This window comes from Engraulis encrasicolus, chromosome 11, assembly GCF_034702125.1.
Source record: "Engraulis encrasicolus isolate BLACKSEA-1 chromosome 11, IST_EnEncr_1.0, whole genome shotgun sequence".
Lineage (NCBI taxonomy): Eukaryota > Metazoa > Chordata > Actinopteri > Clupeiformes > Engraulidae > Engraulis > Engraulis encrasicolus.
This window is the reverse complement of record NC_085867.1, coordinates 4,018,232-4,025,894: the sequence shown is the minus strand read 5'-3', so window position 1 is coordinate 4,025,894 and position 7,663 is coordinate 4,018,232. Positions and strand designations below refer to the sequence as shown.

The window sequence follows — 7,663 nt, the reverse complement described above, 5'->3', positions numbered from 1 at the left end:
ATCCTCTCCCCCCTCCCCTCATCATCATCGTTCTACCCCTTCATTTCATTCTCCTTCTCTGTCACCACTCTTCTCCTCAGTTCTCCTCCTCCTCCCTAAGTGATGCAATAAACATTACAATATAAACATGGTTCTGCAGGCCCCATCAATTCATTACCGTCACTCTGCCTCCAAAAGTCTTTCACTATCTGCATGGCAGAATTTTCAACATCATCCATTCCAGAATAAGTGCCTAAAATGCATCTGCAATTACAGTGTTTTTGGAAACAGCTGTGGAGAACATGTTATAATGTCTCAGGAAAAGTGAGTCCTTGACTGTCTGGCACATTTGTTTTTGTTTTTCACATCATCAGGTGGCTCATTTTCCAATCTGCAGGGAGATGAGAGGAACAACAAAACACAACACAACAGCCACAGGGCAGCTGGGAGGCTCTGTGCTGCCACAAAGCTATAAAACCTAAATGGGCAGGAAGGACATTTTAACTTTCTTTTCAGATGAAAGGTGGAGAGAAAAGCTCTTTGTGTCAGATTTGATTTGAGATTTTGAGATTGAAGATGTTAGCTTGTCCTGTTAGGTCATCACCATTTTCTCATCCATGTTGTTCTTTCTCTTCAGTTCTTTTCATCATAATAAACACCAAATATTTGTCCATACACACATTCGCAACCAAGGTCATCGTGCACTGGATCGTCACGGGAGACAAAGGACAATAACACTGAGCTGAAGGTCCAGACTGATAGCTAAGCGCTACTGATATGTACTTTTCTCCGAGAGCACCCCTGTAATGTTGACGTGCATTAGTATGCTCCAGCTCCAGTCACATGACTGGTGTGTTCAAATAGGGAATCTCTCAGTTGCTAGAGAGCTGCTTCTGAACAGACGTGAGTCTATAGCTCTCAGAGGTATTTTGACATTTCATTTCTGCTAGCATTATTATTTTGTTATTTTTGCATTTTGACTGACTAAAGTCATTTGAATTTTGTTCCCAGATAGCAAAATGTTTTTGGCAGAGTTTTGGGCCAAATTGTGTCTTGGCCTTTTGGCTGGCTTCGGTTTGAGTCCCCGGGCCAAAAGTGGCCCAAATTTGGCATGCCAAAACCAACCAAACCCAGCCATAAATTGACCAAAGTTCACCCAAAACCTATTTGGGATTTCCACGTACAGCCTTAAAGGCCCCAAAAGGAATTCCAGACCCCACCCTTCAGCCAAAATGCAGCCATAAAGTACCCAGAACTGTCCCAGAACTGCCATAAATGAGCCTAAATACTGCCATAATGTACCCATAAGTCAGCCATAATGTACCCATAACTCTCCCAGAACAGCCATAAATGACCCTAAATACTGCCATAATGTACCCATAATTGATCCCAAATGTAGCCATAATGGGGCCAAATGTCACTTATTTGTCTTATAAGTTTCAATGTAAACGTTAAAATGTAAATACCGGTATACAGAGAAACTTATAAGACAAATAAGTGACATTTGGCCCCATTATGGCTACATTTGGGATCACTAAATATTCCTGTTTTATTGTTGAAAATCGCACATTTAATAAATGCGTGATTTTCAACAATGAAACTGGAATATTTATGCATCTAGAAAAAAAAAAAACAAGACAATTAAATACATTTCATTATACTTTATTGCCTCCAAATGCTGTGACTGGTTAGGGTGGGCAAGTGGCTGGATTTGATGGATGGGTATAGCTGCACGGCAGGTGGTGGAGGACTGGGTGACTTGATGGGTGCTTGTATGTCTGGGTACAGGCCTCTTGTTTTCATCTTGGTCCCCTGGCCAGTAAAAGCAGGTACTCTATTGCCACATAGAGGTAGGTAGATCAGATCAGATTCGCGACATCTGGGAAAGAATAAAAAGATAAACCAAATTGAATTACTACATGCAAAAGTAACTTTGAAAACAGTGGCATTACATTTTTTTTCTTCTTTTATTTAACCTTTATTTAACCAGGAAAATAAACCTGTTGAGATTAAAAATCTCTTTTAACAAGGGTGTCCTGGCCAAGTGGCGGCACAAATGCACTTGATTAATAGAGTAATAGACGGGAGAGGGGGGAGGGGTGTTATTAAAATTTGGTACCTGTTTTTGAGATCCGATTTGATTGACCCCTCCCACAGGTGACTGCAGTGTCCGTTCGCAGCACAGCATCTGAAAAGAGAATGTAGATGTTATTTCATATTTTATACATTTTAAATGACATGAGTAGTAGGCTACAGTAGATTGTACAACCATCTACTAAATTGTCAAAAGTAAAAGGGAGAAAAAGAATAGGAAAAAAAAACAATACTCAATCAAACAAAACCCTGCCAAAACATATAACTTGCACTTGAGTATATAGTAGCCCACTGATTCTAAGATCAGAGTACTGGTCAAATTGGAGGTTTTTTTTAACCTAGCTTTTAGGTTTTTCAATAACAACAAAGCAGTAGGCTATCTATCTCATTGGGTGTGCCTACAGTAGAATAACTGGTGAAACAGACTAGTCACTATGTTATATCATGTGCCATTGTTAAAGCTTTCTGACAATTAGTAATGCTCCCACTACCCTGGACTTGTCAGTAGGCATATCTGAGGTGTTTTTTCCCCCTTATTCAGTCTTTTCAGAGATCCTGGTCTGGGGGCAGGCGTTTGTTTACATTTCACCATGAATTCACTTCTACTTTTACCTTTGACACCTCTAGTAAGCTACTCTCTGTGTTGAGGTAGCCTATTACAAATGTTAGAGCAAGATTACATAGGCCTACATGGGCCACATTTCTGTATACGGTTTACCCCCTGTTGTTGATAGCTGAACAATACACACTGCCTTAACAACTGATCATGTTAAATAGCCAGCGCTTAAACACAAACCGACCATTGCATTACCCAATACAGACGTATACTTAAAAGCAGTTACATTAAAAGCAAAGACTTTCACAACGAACGAAGATTAGACCAGAGAGAGAGGTTAATAAATTGTGGAACCAACCTGTAGTATGCCTGTCAAAAAACAAGTTCCTCCACCGGGTGACTTCAGCAGCAGCACATCTGAAAAGACAATGTAGAAAAAAGCAGATTCACTCGATTGCTTCAGTAGTAGGCTAGAATTACAGTGAGTCCAACACTTTCCGTGACAGACAGATATTGCTAGATAGTGCTCTGCTTTGTGCCGATAGGTAGAAGATGCTCCATGCCTGAGTTAGCTAGCTCCCGGCTTTTGCTAGCTGTCGTTGGGCAGTTAGCTGGGATTGCTAGTGTTGTTGTTCTTTGATTGAAATTCCCTTGGCATTGATATCTGAAAGTGAATTTCAACCACAGAACAACGCTTAATCAACCGTTACTGAGTATGAGGGTAGCAACTAAGATTAAATGTCACAGTTGTGTGTCACAGACGTTTGTGTTTTAGCTCCTGTTAAAAGGGTATCTAAGTTTCAGCCATTGAGAGTATGGTTTCAGCGCATAACACGGAAACCGACGGTCACAGACCTATGAAATCAACATGAAAACCGATAACACAAAATGCCTCATCTCTTAAGTCATCGGCGGTTGTATTTAATATAAAAACGTGTCAACTGCACTTACCTGCATAAACTGAAGTCTGACACACACTGGCGCTGGGGAAACTGAAGTGAGGCAAGCACGAGTTTTTCTCTTGACAGTTGATTTTGGCAGTCTTTTGGGTTGCCGTAAGCGCACCAATGTAGAACGTTGCTGTCCCGCTCTCCACCTGAGGTTCAGATTAACCTGACACATGCCATAACCTGGCCATAACTCATTCATTCACAGTCCGCGCGTTTTAATGTGTTGTGGGAAGCCATAAACAACCCATATTTTAGCCAAATCTTTGTTTTTTTTGCTTTCCAAAGGAACGCCCCAATTCACTGGCGCCCAGGTCAACCATAACCATGCCAAAATTTTGCCAAAAGCTTATGGATTATTTATGTCCATATTTTTCAGTTATTTAGTTTGTAGTTGAGTTCCTTATTATTTACCTGTTTATTTTCTGCCTCTGAGGCCTTCATTGGGTACCAAAAATAAAATACCCATTGTCTGCAACACCTTGTTCTTGTCTTCCTGAGTGCATTCCACCTGCTCTAAAGGCCACTGGGCTACGTTATCCTCAACAGTAACAGAAATTGAACACAATACAACACGAGGGCTTGAGGAGGACAAGAAACACAAGAGGACAGTGAAACCACTGCCAAGGAAAATCCAGCAGTCTGTACCAAGAATCAGACCATAAATAAATGAGGTGGATATCAGGGGGGTTGTAACAATGACACGTGTAACCTGCCACTGTGCCCGGAGGACTAAGAGAGAAGGAAGTGATGTATTAGCTATATCCTGTGAATCCAACTAAGCTGCTGGGGAAATATGTGGTAATTTGGAGTGCTGGTTTGGGGGTTTGTAAAGGAGTACTAGTGCTATAATGAGCCCCACACAAATAGCGTAGCAGTGGCGGCGCACATTAAAACCCTCTGAAGCTGAGCAAGACGGCAGTGTGCACATCCTCAGGCCAAAGCTCCTGACATGAGAGAGGGAGAGATGAGGCGCTGGCGGTGGAGGTGGAGGTGGAGGGCAGGGTGGAAGGGGTAAACCAGAGGCTTTGGACAGAGTGGAGAGGTGATGAGAGGATGAAAAAAGCAAAAAAAAAATAGAGCGAGATGACATAAAACAGAGGCAGAGAATGGAGTAAAGATGGAAATCAGATGAATATTGCGTCCGGAAGAAAAAAATAAAGATGTGAGAACAGAAGGGACTTGTGACCTCAAGTGAAGTCAAGGCAGTTTTTACTGTTAGTTACTTCATGTGCACAGGGCATACAAGGAAATTGAAATTACGTTTCTCTATCTATACCATGCTATAGACATACACAGGATTGACATTTACAGACTGATATTGAAGTGTGAGGCAGGACAAGTAGCCTAACAGTTATGAACCAATAACAAAAAGATGATGAAGAGAGACGGAAGTGAAATGGACAGAGAAAAGGGTGAGGCAGAGAGACATTAAAATGTATGAGTGGGAAAAAGTATAGACCAAGGAGAAAGATTAAAACTGAGATAGAGAGAAATTAAAATGTATGAGTGGGAGTAGAGCCCCCTTTGGGTGGCCAGAAGAACCCTCTTCCTGCCCACAGCGATGACTAAATGAGCTCATCATCACAGAATGAGCAGGTGTGTACTCAGCACCTCCGAGTCTCAGAGTGAGCTACAGGTGAGTGTGGAGACCTTACTAACAAAGTCTTTAACATGTTGACACCCCTGTGTAGCAATGGAAGCAGGATTCTCCCCCTACTCTTACTCCTTCCGTCTCTATTTTCTTCTCTGTCTTTATACTATTGTCATATCTATCTATTTTCCCTGTCTTTCTCTTCAACGGATCTTAATGCTTTCCTCTCTCATTCTTTACCCTTCTCTCTCTCTCTCCCTTTTCTTCCTCTCTCTCTCTCTCCATCCTTTTCTCTCTCATCTCCCTTTTCTCCCTCTCTCTCTCTCTCTCCCTTTTCTCCCTCTCCCTCTCCATCCCTTTCTCTCTCATCTCTCCGTGTCTCCCGATGCCCTCTGTCTTCCCTCTCAGCAGGCAGAACAGCAGCGCTGCACAGTTGGGCCCATCATTTAGTCAGACCACATGCAGGAAGGAAGACAAAGCAAGAGGAAAATGTCTAGAAAATCTCTCATTTTGTCTTTCGAGAAATGACAGGCCTGCTGTGCAGGGATCTCAGTCTTCACCGTAAGGGATATTGGAGGAGGATCTGGGCCAGATGATAGTATATTTGAGAGGAATTTAGGATTTTGACGACTTGAGTTGGGCTTAAATACGGCTTGCTAGCATAAATTGGACCAAACTGAAGTTATCTGTGAGTAGGCATCTCCTCCTGTGTCAGCTTTGAAGCAATTTGGCTCAACACACCATCTGAACATTTTTCTTATCCGATATAGTTTTTGGGCATGGCAAAGGAGACAAATGCAAGTTATGACTTAAAATTCCTCCTACAGTATACACCGCTCAGCGACATGCAGGCCTTCCAAGTCGGTTGGAGGGGGCGGGGTGGCTCCAGAATCGAGTCCACATTGCATTGTATGTTTATTGAGAGGGAGGCCCTCTAAAATGATTTTGTTGTGGGCGAGGTACCCATTTTGGTGTGGGTGTCAGTCTCTCTGCCTCTCTCTCACACTCGCACACACACACACTAGAGAGAGAGAGAGAGAGAGCTAAAGGACAGATGGACTCACCCACTCACTTTTTGATTATACACACAGCATCACCGCATCCTCATTCACCTGGAGCTATTCTTTATCTTTACGAGTGTCTTTCAGGTCCTCCACCGCTGCCAAGAATGTGCTGCTGCGTTTTGTGTGTTTACGTTGTTTGCAGAGGGTAATATCCCTGAATGACACTCTAAGAGCTTGCAGATGCCCAGACAGAGGCCCTTGTCCTCGAACCTCACACTCAGACAGACAGTACAGTAAACAACATGAGAAAATGCACTCAGTGAACCTGCCGGCTGAGCAGAACACAGAAGGGTGGATGGTAATTAGTAGATTGATGAACAGAAATAAAGGAAGCTAGGGACTCGGAGGCCATATTGTGTGCATTGAGTCTTTGCTTTAACTCGGAGGCCACACTCTTAAAGCTTTATTGATCCTCTGTCCTTTTCTGAGTGACGCATATTGTCCTATCACCAAGGTGACTAAACCGCTAATTCCATGTCCTTTCCCAGAGAACATTATATGATTCCATTATTATGATAGAGATAATTGTGTTTCACATTCATTGTACAAATTCCTCTGTCTCCTTGTCTCCACCACTGTATCCTTCATTTGTACCAAAATTCACCAGCCTCATTATCTTTCCCCATTTTTGATTAGTGGGCTCCATCATCATCTATATCTCCATCACCATGGCGATTAGTGGTGTCAACAATGATCGATTCGGCGATACAATCCAATGCAGGGCATGGACGATCCAGGATCGATCCGGCAAGTTCCAGAATCGATCCGGCAATCTTTTTAAGTTTCAATTACTTCCATGGATATTTCGGTAGCAAATGCATGTTAAATTAAATAAAAGCACTTCAAAACATTGCAAGACTGATACAGACTGATACAGAAAACAGCCAATAAATTGTTGCTCAGTATCTGACTACTTGTATTGCCTCATCATGACTGATTAAAAATTTGCTTTGCTTTCAGTAGAAATGTAATGCATTGCAATGCAATGTAGAATTGAATCGGATCAGATCGGATCGCATAGAATCGAATCGTATCGAATCGAATCGCTACATCCCGAATTGTGATCGAATCGGATCGTGAGGGCAGTGCCGATCCACACCACTAATGGATATATTGCCTCATCTCTGTATACTCCATCAGTAGTGTAATCTAAATCTCATTCTGACCTCTTCTCTTATTCCTGATTGTCCTCTTTCAGTGATGCTTTGTCAATTCTTGTCTCCCATGTTAACCTAAATCAATCACATCATGGTCTTGTCCATTTTTCCTGGTGAGTGTCGTCCATTGGTATCTCTTCCATGCGGATGCTTGGCCCATACCTTGTATTCCCCCATGTTATGAGTAGCAAAACCACCCACATCATCATCCATGTCTCCTGGTGAGTGGCCTGCATTGTTACAGTGAGTGCCTTACAATATGCGACCTTACC

The 7,663-nt window shown here is 42.4% G+C and overlaps 1 long non-coding RNA gene across 1 annotated transcript; it reads right to left on the bottom strand.

The window, feature by feature from the left end:
• Positions 1–1,625: 1,625 nt before the first annotated feature.
• On the bottom strand, positions 1,626–3,771 carry LOC134458732 (uncharacterized). The gene is made up of 4 exons (XR_010036611.1): positions 3,581–3,771; positions 2,988–3,046; positions 2,099–2,167; positions 1,626–1,858 (listed from the first exon to the last, which is right to left on the bottom strand). It is a non-coding gene; the product is annotated as an uncharacterized LOC134458732 (long non-coding RNA).
• Between the last annotated feature and the right edge of the window lie 3,892 nt (positions 3,772–7,663).